Source organism: Mirounga angustirostris, unplaced genomic scaffold (genome assembly GCF_029215605.1).
Source record: "Mirounga angustirostris isolate CCGP_5_RB_7025 unplaced genomic scaffold, mMirAng1.0.hap1 SCAF_6, whole genome shotgun sequence".
Lineage (NCBI taxonomy): Eukaryota > Metazoa > Chordata > Mammalia > Carnivora > Phocidae > Mirounga > Mirounga angustirostris.
The window spans coordinates 17,995,144-18,013,770 of NW_026991714.1; the positions used below are offsets into that span (position 1 = coordinate 17,995,144).

The 18,627-nt window shown below is 34.3% G+C and overlaps 1 pseudogene; it reads left to right on the top strand.

The window, feature by feature from the left end:
* The first annotated feature begins 1,663 nt into the window (after positions 1-1,663).
* Positions 1,664-2,004, top strand: LOC129045858 (small ribosomal subunit protein uS10-like; annotated as a pseudogene).
* Positions 2,005-18,627: the final 16,623 nt, after the last annotated feature.

Sequence of the window (18,627 nt, forward strand, 5' to 3'; positions counted from 1 at the left end):
TTACAGGCACTTTGTATCTACTAATCCAGAGTAAGATATTGTCCTTACACTAAAGAACATTAATAAACTTAAATATAGGTGAAGTTAAGTTGCAATTAAATGAATAGACATAACAAAGATTATTTTTATTACACATTTTTCTTAACCATTAAAATACAAATTAAATCTAGTTAATTCTGTGAAGACTTGAATCAATTGCTAAGGTATTCTTATAAGCTCTGATTGAAGTTCCAAAAACCTAACATTTTGTCACTAATGAAACACAATGTGGCTAGCATATATAAAGCAAAATAAAATTAAAAAAACCTAAACAAAACTAAACATTGATCAATTCGTGTACTGTGGACTGCAATTGTTATTATTTCTATAAATTCTATTATTTCTCTTCTTCCCAGATATAGACATTAACTATCACATACATATCTATGCATTTTTTTTACACAACAAAGTGTTATGATTCATGAATAGTGAAGAGTGACATTAATTTTACTTTTACTACTTAAGAATCTTCTTACATGGAAAAAATTAAATTAGTAAGTGATGGGTTGTAATCCAAGTATAAATAATAAATAAATACATTAAAAAGTATGTTATAAAATATATTTTTAAATCAAACCCACCTATGACTGTATGACCACAAAGAACACAATTATATAGGAAATACTTTCTTCTACAATCTTTTACAAATACCTTTGAAAGATAAAGCACACTACTTGTCAAAATTTCACATAAAAAATTAATGCAAATTTTTTAAGATTTAAAAATAATGGTTTCCAGAATACTGATTTATATCCAAAATGTCTTTTTGATGTTTTTGACCTGATGAAATTTCCATATTCTGCATATAATATTTGTTAGTTGTTTATTAAGTTGATAGATCACATAGCACAAAAAAAATTCTTTCCCCTTCAATTTAGAATTTGTCAGAATTTTCCATGGGATATAAGGATAATGGAAAACAGGTTTAGTGAAGTGCCTCTAAAAGAACTTTCTAATTGCCTGAGTCTCAAATGGTGGCTAGTGCATATATCACAGAGTTACTATGTGACTTTGGACCAATCAAAAATTTTTGTCTCTGATTTATCTCATATATCAAATAGGGATAATAACACCTCCCACACTAAATTCCATACATTGTAATATGAATGCCATAAGGATATGTAGCTAAGGTGTTTTTAAAAATACAAGGTGAAAGTAAAGACATACGATTCAATTAATTAATTAACTAGTTAAATTTTTAAAAAAGATTTTAGAGAGAGAGCAGGAGAGCAGGGAGAGGAACAGAGGGAAAGAGAGAGAGAGAGGATCTCCAATAGACTCCACACTGAGCACAGAGACCAAAGTGGGCTTGATCCCGGGACCCTGACCGAGATCATGACCTGAGCCAAACAAGAGTCCCATGCTAACTGACTGAGCAACCTAAGCACCCCCACATTATTTAATTAAAAAAATCTTTTTTCTCCCTCCTATAAAAACTAAGGGTCTGTACTAAGAAGGTATTCATTTTCTAAAAAGAAAAATGTTCATGTAAAAATGACCAAAAGCTCTTTGAGGAGGACTAAGGGGCAGCCACAACAGAGCTCTGCACACCCCACTACTGCTCCTCACTCCCTGCTGTTTGCTCTCCCCAAGGAACAAGTAGAGCAAGCAGCCACCCAGAGCAATGGCTTTTAAAGACACTGGGAAGACACCCTTGGAACCAGAGGTGGTGATTCACCAAATTAGAATTACTCTAACTGGCCACAGCATAAAATCTTTGGAGAAGGTATGTGCTGATTTACTCAGAGGCATAAAGGAAAAGAATCTCAAAGTAGAAGGACCAAGACTCTGAGAATCACTATAAGACAAATTCCTTGTTTTGAAGTTTCAAAGACTTGGGATCATTTTCAGATGAGGATCCACAAGCAACTCAATGATTTGCACAGTCCTGAGATTGTTAAGCAGATTACTTCCAACAGTATTGAGCCAGAAGTGGAGGTTGAAGTCACCTTTGTAGATGTTTAAATCAACCTTTTATATAAATTATCAGTTGTCTAAAAAATAAATAAAAATGACCAAAAAAATGGCCAACCCCCCCTCCCACAAGATCTGAGAAAAGTTTGAAAATAAATTACAAAATTTGGTAAACATATTTAGAAAACTTGGGGTCTTTTATGCCTGGTCTGTGGATACCATTTTACTGATTTCATTCAAATAGAAATTTACTGCATTTAATTTGTTATACTCTTAGAGTTCATTTAGGTTTTACCTATATTAAAAGAGCTAACACATGTAATATAAAGCATACTGCCTATCTCATGTTAATAACTCAATACAAGCTAGCTGAAACCAATATTTATAGCAGTCATAGTACCATTACCAAATTTTCTCACTGAAATTTCCTCCACTCAGAGGCATGGATACAATCTTTGAAATGACTCTTTTTTAAAAATAGCCACATCAAGTGCCTCTTTTGATTGTCCCATTTGTTTGTAAGAAAATTTCTCTCCACTTGTACGTAACAAGCTCTTCACAAGTGATTGGGAAGATGAAACAACCTGACAGAGTTCCTTCCATTGCCTGCAAAAGGTTTTCTGAAGTTCTGCCGGACATCTGAATGAGAATTGAATGCATATATTATAACCTTGATATCTGAAACAAATTGACCCAAAGTAATGTTAATTACTTGCTGTTTGCAGAGGGAAACATGCATAGGATGGAGTAATAAAGCTTATGTCTAAGCATTTGAATTAAACAGAATAACCCATCAGGCTGTTTTGCTGTCAACACAGTGCTGTGCCTTCCTGCATTATCTACAGCCAATTACATTATTGGTTTAAACAATAGCCAGTGGTAAACCACACTTGCAATTTTTTAATGTAGTTTTTACCCTTATTTGAAGTTTTAACACATACATGAATAGATTAATTAACAAGAGGTCATAGAAAAATAGATGAAAAATTCAAGGTGATGAAATTTCAGAAATAGTATATGAGCAAGGATAAAGGTGTCATCAAAAAAACAAACCCACACACACACGCACACAAACAAACATTTTAAAGGTGAAACTAGACCAACAAGGCTGAAAACACTGGAATTACTGTGGCAGTATAGAGGGAAATAAACAACAAAGATCATTGTTATATAGAAACAATTCTAACTTAAGGTTTTGTAAAAATAGCACACACTATATAGATTCTTAGCTACCCAATGTAAATGGATACTTGATAGTGATGAGGGGACAGAAGGCGAGCTGAAGACAAAGCACAAACTGACACCCTGCAACCTCCCCCCACTCCCCACCCCTGGGTGGGACATGTGGGACATTCTTCCAGGAATCTCCCAACTATCTTAATGTTAATGCCTTGCTAGAGGGGAAAACAACCTTAACATGAAAATGGCAAGGCCTCTGATATCTTGTAGTTCCTCTTTAGCATATGAAAGTTCTTTTGAAACCTCCCTTTTTCCTTACCACCTCCCCCAACCCCATAGTATATATAATCAGCCACCCCTCACAACTTTGGGGCAGCAGCTCTTTCTGCCCATGGGTCCTGTCCCTGTGCTTTAATAAACCACCTTTTTGCACCAGAGACGTCTCAAGACTTGGCCGTTGGCTCTGGATCTCATCCCACGGTACTTCACTTATATTCCAAAACCACATCAATAGTGATGGAGGAAAGACGTTATTAGGGTTTGAAGCCAATGGCCAAGAAAGAATTCTTGAGACATCTTTGGTGCAAAAAAATGATTTTATCAAAGCACAGGGACAGAACCCATGGGCAGAAAGAGCTGCACCAGGGTCATGCAGAGTGGCCCATTCTATACTTTCGATTTGGGAAGGGATTAGGGACAGCGTAAGTCTCTAAGGAATTTTGGAAGCAAGGTTTCCAGGACCTTGAGGGGGCTAGCTATTTTTGGGAAAAGGTCATTTATTACCATCTAATAAAACCTTAGCCATGAGACCCTTCAGATGTATATTGGTGGGCCATATGCTTGGGGGATGATTGCCAAAACATATCTTGGGGGTTTTAGAGATAAAGGAAGTTTCCAAAGGAATTTTTATACTTAAAGTAGACTTACAGGATCCTGGTGGGGGATGGGGGGGTGGGGCAGGGTGCTCAGGGTAGGATTGCCTTTTACCCTTAGCAAAGTATTAACATTGCATCAGTTGAGTCCCTAGAGGAATGTCACTCTGCCTGTTTCAGGGACTTGTCAGTGGGCTCTAGGTAGTAAGGAAATTTAATAATTTTTCTTCTGTTTTTGTTTCCCACATCAATAGGACAATTCATTAACTTGAAAAACCTAGTAAGACCTCTGTCAGATGAAGCAATAATACACCATCACTGAGTCAGTGCTGTAAGAAATGGGGGAAGCTTTATAACTGGGAGTAACAGAGGTCAAGAGAATAAAATACTGTGAGTTAAATTGTCAAGTTTTAAGAAATTAGATAATCAGAAAAAAAAAAAGTAGAGCTAGAAAACTAAAATTTCTAACATTGAATTTTGAAGTGGCAAGCGTGGACCAAGAAGACAATGAGGCTATGGCAACCACAAGTGTCTATTTGAAATCTTAAGGATTGTAATCCTGGAGACACACAGTCAACTGAAATCCTCGTGTGCATGTACATGTATAAATATGTAAGACCTATGACATGGATTCTTTCCAGCTCAATTGTAGGGCTAAATACACAGTTTTTTTGAGGTTATTCTTTCAATGCAGGACACATAATTTATAAAGAACATGGACATAAGTGTGGAAAGCAACCTGTAAGGGTGGAACCCAGAAGGAGGGATTAAATCTGAATCTCTTACTGCTGCCAAGCCTCCTACTTCCAATGGAAGTATCCTCCAGCACAACATGGAGACCTTCATCATGAAGCTGGATCAGGATTCAAGAAATTGAAGCATGGGATTCAGGAGATGGAGTTGCTATGGGCCCTATTGCTTCCCACAACAACCACGCAAGCCAGCAGATGAATAGACATCATGTGTGAGCTGCAACAGCCCCTCATGCCCAGTACACATCTTCTAGTACAAAGAAAAGGCAGCTGCTTCTTCTCATGTGCCCTGAAATTCTCACATAAAATGTCCCTTGTGACCTATTCCCCATGAAAACCTCAGACTATGCAAAGAAGAGAATTCTAGGAAATATGGTTTTCTAACCTGGTGCAGTACAAATATACCTCAAAAGAAATTTTAAACATTGTATAAATCAAATATTAGATGCCTTAATCAATACCAGAATATAGCAATTTCTTTTTTTCAACAGCAGTGATCTTCCTTTCTAACGTTTTAGGTTTCTACAATTATGAAATTAACTTAAGCTCATCATCAACCCAAAATGCTTCTCTTAAGAAATCATAAGCTACACTATCCCTATTCTGTTTCTTACAACTGATATGATATTCGTATGTTTATTACACCTATTATCTATTTTTCCTTGAATATCTTTAATTTTTGTTGAATGTCTGCTTGAAATGTTCTGTTTATGTTACCCCTAACTCTTTCCAGATTCAAAACTTAATAATGAAAGTCAGAGCAAGAAGATACATACATGCACAAATATATGCAAACATGTGTCAAGGCTGATGTGCCATGGGTGCATTTGAGAGTGAGGCAATGTTCATAATGACTACTGCTACTCCATCCAAGACATTATATTCAAGAGAGGATGCAGGTCACACTACAAAAAGAACTCTTTTAGGTTGTTGTTTGTCATGATTAGAAAACACAAAATTAGTAAATGTCTAATCAAAGTTTCACTGACTTTCATAACTTCTTGTTGGAAGAATAAAAGTATTTTTCTTCAACCTTTGTATCCCATCAGACCACCTCACTTAGAAGAAAGAATAGTTCACCTAACCTACATGCTGAAAAAGATGGGAAAGAACAGAATGAAAGAATAGTGGAGGGGAGAAAGCAGGAACAACAGTTGTGTATACAGAATATATAGAGAAGATTTAATCTCAAATTAATTAAAGCAAATATTCTTGGAAAAACAATTTCCTGTCTTTTCTACTCTAAAGTAAGTCCTCTTCCGAAATTAACTGTTATAATATTAAATGTCAGTTGATGGTAAAGCTGCCACCACAAGTATCTATAGAACCCTGGGAGTTCAGAAAGCCAGTTGGGGTAGCTTCTAATATGTAAATTTCTGGGTTGGGAGAGGGGAAGAAAAGAACAAAACAAACAGGAGAGTTAATTTATGCTTGAAACTAATCAGTGCTCCAAAAACTTATGCTGTTCTCTTGGATTTCTTTTTAGCCTGCTATATTTATGACTTTCACCAAAATTGTGTTTATTGTTCTGAAAATAAATGAAAGGTGTTGACATCCGGCACAACTCTATGCCTACTGTCGGATCGGAAAAGTTATAATAAATGACTTGCACGTGATTGTCAATTTCATTTAAACTAGCTAGTTTCAACAACATGTCAAAATTTGAGATTGTCACTACACTTTTGCAAATTTTAAATAGAATTGTTCAAAATATTTTAAAAGTTAGACTTTGTTAAGTTATAGTACAATACAAAGATTGCTATGTTTAAACAGAAGATAATTTTTTACTTACTTGTGACAAATGATGAGGGAGCACTTAGAAAGAAAATTGATTCCCAGAGGTTAAGATGGTTTTGCCAAGAATAAGGCATTCAATGTAAAATTTTCTTTCTTGATAAATTTACTCTCAGATGATCATTTTAGGAAAATGATATAACTAAACTTTTCATAATATTATTTTTCAAAAAGTGGAAAAAGTGGACTGAGGCATTATTAAATTTAGTGTATACAGACTTACATGTATAATTGAGGCAAGGACTATGGATTATTATTCTAATGATATCCTGGAGAAAAAGCTCTTAGTGGCATATAGTAGAACCAAATAGTTATTTAGCAAACTCTAGATATTAGATATTTCTTCCAATGATTTTGATAAAGATGTACAAAAAGAGAATTAAATTTGGGGATAAATAATAGCAATAGATTTGACACACTACTTGAGATGAATAATATTTATAAAATCCCAAATAGGATGGGTCTAATAAGGTAAAATATCACAGTGGTTACTGTAAATTCTAAAGTTAGCATTAAAAAAAAAGAGAGAGATACTGGGGGCACCTGGGTGGCTCAGTTGGTTGGGCGACTGCCTTCGGCTCAGGTCATGATCCTGGAGTCCCGGGATCGAGTCCCGCATCGGGCTCCCTGCTCCGCGGGGAGTCTGCTTCTCCCTCTGACCCTCCTCCCTCTCATGCTCTCTGTCTCTCATTCTCTCTCAAATAAATAAATAAAAATCTAAAAAAAAAAAAAATTTATAAAAAAATAAAAATAAAAAAAATTAAAAAAAAAAAAGAGAGATACTGAATTAAGTATAAGCTAGATACCAAAGGGGAAGAGAAACAAAGTAGATGGAAAGATGAAACTAAATATTAGTCCAAAATTGCAATAAAGATTTAGTCTGAACAGACATAAGAATGAGAGCCAGAAAACACTGATATATCCACAGAGAAAACCAACAAGTAGACCATATTGGACAGAAAGGATAAATCATGGGTAAAATTCAGTCCAATTCACATAATATGTCTAATTTCCACAATGTTAGAATACTGAGTTGAAGGACAAATATATTGGGTCATTCTGCACTCAGCAACTTACTCAAAGATTATGGAAATAATATGGAATAAAATATTACTCAAAGAATATGGCAAGAAGTAAGCAAAATCAAATTATATTATCTTCTTCCCAAACAAATCTATCTTGTATATGACATAAAAATTACATGGATATTTAAGAGAAAGCACATTCAATTCTAAAGCAACAGTAACAACAAACCTCGTGGCTGTGATCCCAGACCCATAGTAGAAAAGGAAGAGTTATGTAATTATACTCCTTTCACATTTGAGGTACTCTGGTAGAAAAAAATTAAAGGTATTTCTTTATGACCTCACCTTCTTATTATAAAACATAAATATAATTGTTTAGGAGTATAATCTTTGAAATTACCACCAAAATAAAATTCAAAAGCCTATCTCATATAAAAATAAAATACTCTCCTGGTTTATTTGTTAGAATATTTTTCAACTTTGAGTAAGTCTGTTAAATGCAGTCAATGATTTCTAGAGGCAGAGCTAAAACGTGTTAACCTATCAGCTTCAGCGTGTCATATGATGTGTGCATACATGTAGCTATGTGTCATAGTTACTGTACTAAAGCCGTTGTAGTGTCTTCAGGATGCTTGTCTCTTCTCTGGAATCTCTTCACAAGCCTCAGGTTGACAGGGTCGATGCCATTTATCCAGGCTCAATTGATAATTTGGGAGTGAATGAATAAAAATTCATCAGAGGGCACCTGGGTGGCTCAGTTGGTTAAGCGACTGCCTTCGGCTCAGGTCATGATCCTGGAGTCCCAGGATCGAGTCCCGCATCGGGCTCCCTGCTCAGCAGGGGGTCTGCTTCTCCCTCTGACCCTCTTCCCTCTTGTGCTGTCTCTCATTCTCTCTCTCAAATAAATAAAAATCTTTAAAAAAAAATTCATAAGAAATATAAAGTCAAAACAAAGCTTTGTTTAAGCTCTCCTAGCCATATACACTTCCTCTTATAACTAATCTCTTTATTTCCTTATAATAATTTTATTTCAATGATGTCCAGGACATAAAAGCCATGATGACAGTTTAGAAGGTGATTTGAATGTGTTTGATTTCTCCCAGGTGATGTAAATTTTGCAATATTGGTAGGCTTTAAGGAAAGATTTTTACCCTTACACCTTAATCAGATGGGAATAAATAAATTCTATCAATAAAGCATTTTATTAACTCTGCTTACCATGTATACAGTAGTCATTTGTTTTGTCAATAAATTACTGATTATTATTAGTCATTCCATTTTAAACAGAGCATAAAATGCAGCTGCATAATGACCTAAAGAAGAAAAGAAAGGCTTTTACTGACATTAAATAAGTAAATAAATATATATATATATATTTATAAATAAATAAATATATATATATATATATATATATAGGAGAAGGTGAAAGTGTGACTAGTAAAATAAAAATTTGATCACCCCAGCAAGAACTCCACAATTAGTGCAAAAAAGAAAATCATACAATTTTACCAGTGAGATCAAATTCTGCTTGTATCGTTGCATATCATATATTAGTATCAAATTACTTATTTTTTGAGTAACAGCCTGATAAATATATTTTGAATGAATCCATTGTTAATAAGTATCTATATATATTATGATTCATTTTGCAAGTATTTAAGTTTGACATTCAAGATTTTAGTTTCTATCTTATAATTTCCTAATATGAGAATTTAATATTACAAATTTCCCTTTATTTAACACAGTTACTGTATCACAACTTTTTTTTATTGTAGTGGTTCCTTTATCCATTAGTTCTAAATAGGTTTTTTATTCCTATTGTGATTTCTTCTTTGACTCATTAATTATAGTATGTGTTTTTTTTATTTTTTTAAAATTTTATTTATTTATTTGACAGAGAGAGACACAGTGAGAGAGGGAACACAAGCAGGGGGAGTGGGAGAGGGAGAAGCAGGCTCCCCACTGAGCAAGGAGCCTGATGTAGGACTCCATCCCAGGACCCTGGGATCATGACCTGAGCCAAAGGCAGACACTTAACGACTGAGCCACCCAGGCGCCCAGTATATGTGTTTTTAATTACCAAATTAAAGTTGCAAAGTTTAGAGATATAGTTTGTAAAATATACATTGTTTGAATATTTTTGAGTATGCAAGCATCTTATATAGCATATATTATATCTGAAACTGTTACAAATGGCTCGCATAACTTATGACATTTAATCATCTTCAGAACTATGACATTATGTTCTCCACATTTATTTTTTTTTAAAGATTTTATTTACTTATTTGTTTGACACAGAGAGAGAGACAACAAGGGAGGGAACACAAGCAGGGAGAGTGGGAGAGGGAGAAGCAGACTTCCCGCTGAGCAGGGAGCCCGATGCGAGGCTGGATCCCAGGACCCTGGGATCATGACCTGAGCCGAAGGCAGACGCTTAACAACTGAGTCACCAGGCGCCCCTGGTCTCCAGGTTTATGTCACATTTTACAGTAGGGCATAGTTTGCTAAAAGTAATATGAGATTATGGAGATGAGTTGTTTTAAAGTAACATATAACAGTTCCAAGGCTGAATTGTAATAAGGTTCCTCAGGCTTTCCTCTGTTTATAAAAATTAAAACACAACTCTGCAGAACCTTCTTGTATAAAAATGGAACAGAAATATGCAAAGTGGTATCTCATGCTGAGAAAATATCCATCTTGACTATGCTAATTTTCTCCATCACTAAGAATGCAAGAGTGTACCATAAATCAAAGTCAGCATCATCTCATGTGGAAGGGACCGTGCTCCCGTGAAACTGATGTGGAACTGAAAACTTTGTTATAATAGAAGCAGCACAGGTGATAATAAACCTTGAGAAAAAAAATACAAAACAAAATAAAACAAGAGAAGAACCTAATGCCAGGACAAACATTTATCTTAATATTGATTTACTGTGTCAGATACATTCTTCTCACCCCCAAATCCTGGCTGCTGTCTCTTAATGGCTCAACTGAACTTGAACCAAAGGCAAAGAGAAATAGTGTTTCAATCCACAAGCATCAGCTTCTCACTGTACAGAGCAGGATGAAGGATGGAGAATACATCTTGAGGTGAACATGGAAGATACAAACATACATATAAAGACAACACTTTTGTTATTCAGTTATCACAAGGGCATCAGTGTCTCATGCTAGTGGGTGAGCAATGTCTATATACTAATTGAGGGTAAGAATAAATTATCAAGTATACTTCATAGTCAAAAAAAAAAAAATTACTGGGTGCCTGGGTGACTCAGTCCATTAAGTGTCTGCCTTCCACGACAGTCATGATCCAGCACCCTGGGATCAAGTCTCACATCAGGCTCCTTGCTCAGCAGGGAGTCTCCTTCTCCCTCTACCCCTTCCCCCTGCTTGTGATCTCTCTCTAATAAATAAATAAAGATGTTAAAAAAAATTACTTGAGGGGCACTGGTGGCTCAGTTGGTTGAGTACCGAACTCTTGATTTTGGCTCAGGTCATGATCTCAAGATCATGGGATCAAGCCCCTCCTCAGGCTCCAAGCTTAACAGGGAGTCCACTAAAGATTCTCCCTTTCTCTCTTCCCTCTCTCTCTGCCCCCCACTCCACTCATGTGCTCTCTCTCTCTCTCAAAATAAATAAGTAAATCTAAAAAATTAAAATTAAAAAATTTTTAAAAATTACTTGAAATAAAACTAAATTCTGATTCTAGTGAGGGAGTCATAAGTAAAAACATTACATTGAAAGATGAATACAATTTCTTAATTTTTAAATTAAATATAGTGTGTTTTCTTATGTTCTAAAAAAGAAAGGTTTTTGATATACATGTCTCAAAGTGAATAAATGGATTAAAATAAACTCTAATACTAAGCATAATACTAAGCATATGAAATATACTATAAATGTTCTATATTTAGTATATTTACTATACTATATGTCAAAATATTTACATATAAAATAAAATTTTAATAAGATAAATTATTTTAAATAAAAATCACTCTCTTTTGAATCCAGTTATTAAAATAAGTACATATGCCTCCTAAGGGAGTATTAATAATTTAAGGTGTAGTCCTCATGGATTTATTCTTTGGGAGATTTTTTTTATATTTATAATTATAAAGTATTTTCTTTTACTTTTAAAATTTGTTAATTTCAGTATGGTGATAATAAGAATATTTATTGAATCATTTTATATGCAAAAATACTGTCTTAATTACTACATATAGAAATTTTCTGAAACTAATCTTAACCCAATGAGAAATATTAGATTTACCCTGTTCTAAAGTAATGGAAGAAAGCTTGGGATATTTCAAGTAGTTGTCCAAGGGAAGATGGGAAGTTAAAGATTGACCCTACACCTCTGTTACTTTTGACCGTTTTTTTTTTTTTTTTTTTTTTAATCCCAATATTACTGTTTTGAAAACCAATAGGGAAAAAAAATGTTGTGTGCAGCTCACAAACCTCTTCATTGTATTCATTTGAATCATGATAATATTAAGAATAAATATATTGTTCCTCAAAAAGTTGAAAATAGAGCTGTCGTATGACCCAGCAATTGCACTACTGGGTATTTACCCCAAAGATACAAAAGTAGTGATCTGAAGGGGTACGTGCACCCCAATGTTTATAGCAGCAATGTCCACAATAGCCAAACTATAGAAAGAGCCAAGACGTCCATCAACAGATGAATGGATAAAGAAGATGTGGTATATATATACAATAGAATATTATGCAGCCATCCAAAAACAAAAACAAAAACAAAAAAATGAAATCTTGTCATTTGCAACAATGTGGGTGGAACTAGAGGGTATTATGCTAAGCAAAATAAGTCAATCAGAGAAAGACATGTATCATACGATCTCACTGATATGAGGAATTCTTAATCTCAGGAAACAAACTGAGGTTTGCTGGAGTGGTGAGGAGTGGGAGGGATGGGGTGGCTGGGTGATAGACACTGAGGAGGGTATGTACTATGGTGAGCGCTGTGAATTGTGTAAGACTGATGAATCACAGACCTGTATCTCTGAAACAAATAATACATTATATGTTAAAAAAAAAAAAATAGAAGATAGTAGGAAGGGAAAAATGAAGGGGGGTGGAATTGGATGGGGAGACAAACCATGAGAGACAGTGGACTCTGAGAAACAAACGGAGGGTTCTAGAGGGGAGGGGTGTGGGGGGATGGGTTAGCCTGGTGATGGGTATTAAGGGGGGCATGTATTGAATGGAGCACTGGGTGTTATACACAAACAATGAATCATGGAACACATCAAAAACTAATGATGTAATGTATGGTGATTAACATAATAAAATAAATTTTAAAAAGAATAAATATAAAAATAAATGCAAGTATAAGTTAAAAAATGTACATCTCATTAGCTTAAATGTTAAATTCTTCAAAGGAGGAAATATTTCTATTTTATGTAGTATCATTCTTTGTTTAATGTATTTGTATCACTGATGAAATTGTTTTCTTATAGCATAGAACCTACACTAGATTTTCCTTCAGAATACAGTTGTTCTAAGTAAAATTTAAAAGAAAATGCTTATGGTGAAATGGTTTCTTGAAATGTTTAATGTTTAGTAGTTGGTGACCACAGAGACCAAAGAACATTGTATTGTTTTGTTCATTTTGTTAAACATTCTATTGCCTCCAGTATAATTTAATTTTAACTTGGTAGCAAAATATTGCTCCAGGCCCTGTCTATAATAGTTACATATAAGTCTTTAATATTATTCAGTCCCAATTAACTGAGGAACTTTATTTTTCTCTATGATAATAAACCAAGTGTTATATTTATTCCCAGGTTCTAATCATTTTTATTGAAACCAAATGTTTTATATTATACCTATGACTCAGTCCCATTCTCCTCAGACGTTATTCATCAATATTGATTAATTTTTTTCTGAAATGATATGATATAAATTCCTTTTTTCTCACTTTAATGTACACAGTTGTCAGGTTATTTTTTAATATACAAAGTGGCTTTTAAAAGTTTAGTGTATTTCACTATTGTACTGAAAACTGCAGAGATGATTTAGTATGTTTACACTACTATGTTTCCCTGTTTTATAACTGTATGAAAATAAACCTACCTGAATATGAAACTGATCTCCTAAGTTTCAAAATCATAGATATGTGAAAGGTATTGAGAGTTTTTGACTTTTTCTTTCTTTTTCTTTCCCTTAAGCCTTAGTCCAAACATTTCTTTAAAAGATCTGTCCTTTAAATAAGGTATGTAATTGTTAGTCAATATTCATTTTTAATGGGTTAAAAATGTAGAAATTAAAAAGCTAATTTGTTGAGTACCTGTGCTAAAATAATATCTTAAGAGGACCACTATTTTATGAGGTCATCTTCATTTCCTGTCCCAACCCACTCACTGTACCTAGGCAGTCACCAACTGCCCAGTCCCTTATCCTCCACATTTGTTTGCTAATGTCAAATCCTCAGGTCCTTTTAATTCTCACCAAGTCTGCAGTTTATTTTAATCCTATTTCCCCATGTCCAGACTATGGCCATAGCTGAAGTTTCATCACATCTAACCTAATCCTCTCCCATTTATCCTGAACTTAACATCAAATTTCATTTTGTGGACATTTTTTATTTTATTTTAATTCCAGCTTAGCCAACATACAGTGTAACACTAGTTTCAGGTGTACAATATAATGATTCAAGACTTCCATACAACACACAGTGCTCATCACAAGTGCACTCCTTAATCTGCATTACCTATTTCACCCATCCCCCCCCCCCCCCCACCTACCTCCCCTCTGGTCACCATCAGTTTGTTCTCTATAGTTAAGAGTTTGCTTCTTGGTTTGTCTCTCTCTCTTTTCTTTTCCTTTGCTTGTTTGGTTTGTTTCTTAAATTCTACATGTGAGTGAAATCATATGGCATTTTTCTTTCTCTGACTGACTGACTTTGCTTAGCATAATACTCTCTAACTCCATCCATGTCATTGCAAATGGCAAGATTTCATTCTTTTTTATGGCTGAACCAATCTCATTTTTTAATTTCTAAAACTACATTTCTCTTATAACTTTTCCTCTCAAAATTTTTAAAGGATCCTTAGTGTCAAAGAAAATGTTAATACTACAAAATTGAATTCAAGACCCTAGAAAATACCAACTTCTCAGGGTTACCTTCCAGTTTTCTCCTACATAGAGAATTTACTTCAGTCAAACTATGCTACTTGATACATAAAATTTTCATTGCATTTTCCACTACTATTCTTTTATCACACCATTACCCTTTTATGTAAAACTGATTATTTCCCCCATATTTTTCCCTCTCTAAATTCTACCCTATCCTTCAAGCTCTAGCTAGCTTAAATCTTGCTTATTCCAAAAACCCATTTTTAAGCACTCCAGGCAAAAGTATTATTGTTTCTACTCTAAATGACTATGTAATTCAACATCTGTCTACACTTATGAATGTATTATTCACTAGTCCATGGAACTGTGAAAGGCATTTCATATGTTTAATTTCCTAGATTGATTTTAGAGACCTATTTGTATCACCCTGCCTCTTAAAAGAGTAGCTTCCTGATATTGAATATATATTTGATGAATGAAGATGCTATTTACCTAACAAGAAAAGTGGAAAATAATAAGAAGTTATTCAAAAGAAGGAGTTAATTTATAGTACTACAAATGCTTAGTTTTCCTCCTAGAGTGTTCTTCCTTATTTCATGCCTTCAGTGATATTATGGTTTAACATTTATTGAGCATATAAAATGTGCCTGGCACTGCACACAACTCAATAGGTAGGCATGGATTCTGTTCAATGAGCTTGAAATATTTATAATAAAAATAGGGCCAATAAGGATATGAATGATTCAGATCAAAGTGATATCTTTATTATCAGCTCCTTCTTTTCCATTCTTTCTATTTACTCCCTTGTATATTCAACTACATTAAGAATCCCATCAGTCTTCCACATGTTCATCCTTTCTTTATTTCCTTATTTTAACTTATGCCAACTAGATCCTACCCTAAGGAAACAAACCAGAATAATTTCACAAACAAAAAGACCCTGGACTACATGCTCCCTCTAGCTTCCCAGAATGGTTTTCCTTCCTATCATAGCCATATCAAAATTAAGAATATTTGTTACAAGTAACAAAAATCTTAAACCAAATAGTTTTAAGCAAAAATTAAAAAATCTATATTATGCACCTTAAAAAAAGATGTAGGTTCTTGTTTAAGCTTGGCTTGATAGGAAATTTCTGTACCTATATGCTTCCATTGTTGCCAGAAGTCAGTTTTCCACATAATGGTAAATGATTATTGGAGCTACAGATCTCCTGTCCTTAACCACCATGACTTAGGGAAGACAATATGCATCTCTGTCTTTAAAATCCCAACCCAGGTCAATCACATGTATTGACTCTGATTGGTTACTTGCCCATTTTTGAATCAGTGGCCTGGCCATTGGTATGGGTTATGCTTGGAGACAAGCCTCAGAACTGGAATGAGATAAAAATTGGTGAAAATGTAAGAGAGGTAACTTTTGCAAAGCCAAATCATTGTGTTATTGATTAAATAATGGATTATAGATGTGCAGGGAAAGAAAAAATACTTACTATGCTAAGCATATACTAAGCATCTTGACTTAGTTGGCTGTATTGCTCATTTTCCCTCTCATTTACACCTAACAAAAATGTGCTCTAATTTTTAACTTCTCTATCCAAATCTACATTTAATTAACATCTACTTTTTTAACCTTTTATTTATTCAACAAATGTTAATAGCTTTCTCTGTCCAACACTGTTAATATACACTCTAAATAGATTCATAAAGACAATGGACAAAGATTTTTGTCTTAATGAAGTTGGCATCCAGAAAGAGGAGACAACAATGAGTATTAGCCATTCTAATTTCAGGAATGTATAAAGTATGTAAGATGGCACAAGTAAGCCCCACTGAGTAAAAGACACTTGAACAAGAAGTTGAAGGAGGTGAGGGAGTTTGCCAATTGGTTGTATGGGATGCAGGATTCCAGGCAGTGAGAAGATTCAACACCAACAACCTAAGGAAATGAAATATCTGGAGGAAATAACAAATGGCAGGGGAGGCTGGCATGGTTGAGAAATTGTCTCAATTAAAGTTTAGATATAATCAGAAAGGAAAGCCATTATAAGAGTATGGATTTTACTCTGAGTAAAATGGACTGGCACTCAAAGATTCTGGACAGAGAGGTAGTGTGATCTGATTTATATCTTAAAAGGTGTTACATTCTTATGTTGAGATGAGAATACTGTAGACAAGGCAAAACCTTGATGACCTTGGTAATTCCAGGGAGAGATTTTAAGGGCTCTGAACAGAGTGGAGGCTGTGAAGGAAGTGAGAGAAGACAAATTTTGAGTATATTTTGATGGAGGAGCCAAGAGATTTTCTAATGGCTTGAATAAGATGTGTCAGAAACAAACAAACAAACAAACAAACAAACAAACAAACAAACAAAAACAGAAGAAATACAAAAGATTTGTATTTATTTGGCCCCAGAAACTGTCATCAAGGAATTTCCTTCAACTAAAATGAGAGGACAGGACATAGAGTTACTGTAGGTGTAAGATTTAGACTCCAAAAAAAAAAGAAGATAGTAGGAAGGGCGAAATGAAGAGGGGGAAATCGGTGGAGGAGATGAACCATGAGAGACTATGGACCCTGAGAAACAAACTGAGGGTTCTAGAGTGGAGGGGGGTGGAAGGATGTATTAGCCCGGTGATGGGTATTAAAGAGGGCACGTACTACATGGAGCACTGGGTGTTACACGCAAACAATGAATCATGGAACACTACATCAAAAAGTAATGATGTAATGTATGGTAATTAATGTAACATAATAAAATAAAATAAAAATTAAAAAATACTAAAAATAAATAAATAAATAAAAATAAACTTAAAAACAAGATTTAGACTTCAGTTTTGATTTATTAAATTTAGCTATCCAGTAAGAGAATAATTCTCAAATTTCATATGCTTAAGTCACTTTGTGATATTAGTAAAATGCAAATGTCAATTTAATAGAGTGGGGCTTTATAAAATGAATTTCCAACATACTCCCAAGCAATGTTGACACCACTCATGCTTAGACCAGATTCTGATTAGCGCAGTGTTAGACATCCAAGTGAGAAGTTGATTAGGTGCCTGATTTTCAGATGAGAGATCTTCCTCTGGATAAAAAGTTAGAGTTAGCAAAATATAGATGATATTTGGAGCTACAAAAGCATCAGATTACCAAGTGAGAGAATGTCTATAGAGGATCTAGGGTTGATATCTTACACTTCCCAGGATGAAAAGACCTGGAAGAAGAAGAAACAGTAGTGTAGATTGAAAAGGAATAGATGTTAAGGTAGCAAGATAAGCAAGATCAATGTAACATAATATAATTTAGGTGATGGGAGTGTAGAAAGGAAGAAAGAGTGACCAAATGTGTCAAATTAAGAGTTGAACAATTAAGATGAGAAAAGAATATTGTCTATCAAAGGCAACATTGTGGAGTTATTTGGTAATCTTAAGAACAGTTTTGGTAAAAAAAAAAAAAATAATAGCTTTGATGTTACAGTGACAAAAGCCAGAATGTATTGTTTTAGAAAAAATGAAAAATGCAAGGAGAGGGATTGTGAACAGTATGTATAAACATATCTTAAGGAGATTTGTTTCATAAGGAGCAAAAATGTATGTTAGTAGCACCAGGTCATTAAGATTATTTTTTTGGTGTTTGTTTTTAGTTGGAAGAGAACTAATAGGTGTTTAAATGGAATAGCCAGTAGAGAGTGAACATTTGATAAGATACCAAAGAGAATTCTTGAAACAGGGTCCTTGAATAGAGGAGATATGATTGAGATCTATTACAGTCAACATGATTTATGAATGTTGATATTTACTTTGGTCTTCTGGCTGAATATTTGTTGGATTTCTACACCATAAGTTTATTCTTTATTCCCCTTTTCACTCTGCAATCTTTGGAATGAAGTCACAGTATCCAGTCCTCACTTAAGGAATGGGGAATTATGCTTTACTATATAATTTATATTGATCATCTGCA